The sequence below is a fragment of the Erpetoichthys calabaricus genome, chromosome 9, assembly GCF_900747795.2.
Source record: "Erpetoichthys calabaricus chromosome 9, fErpCal1.3, whole genome shotgun sequence".
NCBI classification, from domain to species: Eukaryota; Metazoa; Chordata; class Cladistia; order Polypteriformes; family Polypteridae; genus Erpetoichthys; species Erpetoichthys calabaricus.
Genome location: NC_041402.2, coordinates 9519893 through 9521571, shown reverse-complemented (window position 1 = coordinate 9521571; position 1679 = coordinate 9519893).

Genomic DNA, 1679 nt, shown 5'->3' with positions numbered 1-1679 from the left:
CAATACTGACTCTCTGTGCAAGAGAGGACAGAGCCGACTATACTTCCTTAGAAGGCTTGCGTCCTTCAACATCTGCAATAAGATGCTGCGAGTGCCCTCTTCTATGCCGTGGTGTGCTGGGGAGGCAACATTAAGAAGAAGGACGCCTCACGCCTGGACAAAGTGGTGAGGAAGGCAGGCTCTATTGTAGGCATGGAGCTGGGCAGTTTGACATCTGTGGCAGAGCGACGGGCGCTGAGCAGGCTCCTGTCAATCATGGAGAATCCACTGCATCCACTGAACAGGATCATCTCCAGACAGAGGAGCAGCTTCAGTGACAGACTGCTGTCACCATCCTGCTCCACTGACAGACTGAGAAGATCGTTCCTCCCCCAAACTATGCGGCTCTTCAGTTCCACCCAGGGGGGTAAATGTTAACATTATTCAAAGTTATTGTCTGTTATTACCTGCATTTTTATTACTCTTTAATTTAATATTGTTTTTTAATCAGTATGCTGATGCTGGAGTATGTGAATTTCCCCTTGAGATTAATAAAGTATCTATCTATCTGAAAGGTTATTGCGCAGGAAGACTAAGTGCTGAGCTGTAGCGCACAGCTAGTCTTCTTTTGAAATGGCTGAATATCATAATATGACATCCATCCATTTTCCAACCCGCTGAATCCGAACACAGGGTCACGGGGGTCTGCTGGAGCCAATCCCAGCCAACACAGGGCACAAGGCAGGAACCAATCCCGGGCAGGGTGCCAACCCACCGCAGGACACACACAAACACACCCACACACCAAGCACACACTAGGGCCAATTTAGAATCACCAATCCACCTAACCTGCATGTCTTTGGACTGTGGGAGGAAACCGGAGCTCCCGGAGGAAACCCACGCAGACATGGGGAGAACATGCAAACTCCACGCAGGGAGGACCTGGGAAGCGAACCCAGGTCCCCAGGTCTCCCAACTGCGAGGCAGCAGCGCTACCCACTGCGCCACCGTGTATTTACATTGTGTGTACGATCACAAGACAATACTTGGTCAATACTTGGCATTTGTCTCTGTCTGAAAAAATGGACGTATTTGCCCAGTAGACTAATACAGTATGTAAATTGCCAGTACGTTAAAGATTTTTTTTTTAATTTATGGAAAGCAATTAACTTTAGAACAGACTTTCGCATAGAAAATGCATATATACAATGTTTGTGAAGAAATAACTTTGACTTGAAAAATACAGAACTTACCCTTTAAGGGTTTTCTTCACAATGGGACTCTGCGGTACCCTTCACCTACATTATAAAACGAGCTAGTTATTATTTAGCGGTTGGAAAATGACTGACTGACTTTAAAGCGCAGTTTTATGTGGGAAATTCTTATATCCAATGTGTTAGATAATAGATTTAACTTAAAAATTAACAAACTTACCCTTTAAGGGATTTTGTTACTATTCATATTAACAATAATTAGACGAATTCTTCTTTTGTTTTACTTTCTTCTGGCTTTTACTTTTTCCTGTTCTTGTTTATGTTGTTTATTTGGTGTTTAATTATTAAGGTCGTATATGAATTGTAATGCCTTATTTGTTGTGCGTTTGAATTTGCCTCTTTATCTCGCAGCCCATCAGAATAACAGAATAAAAAGAGAGAATTACGTCACCGGAAGTTCAAAATATTCCCATGGTACATTGCTAC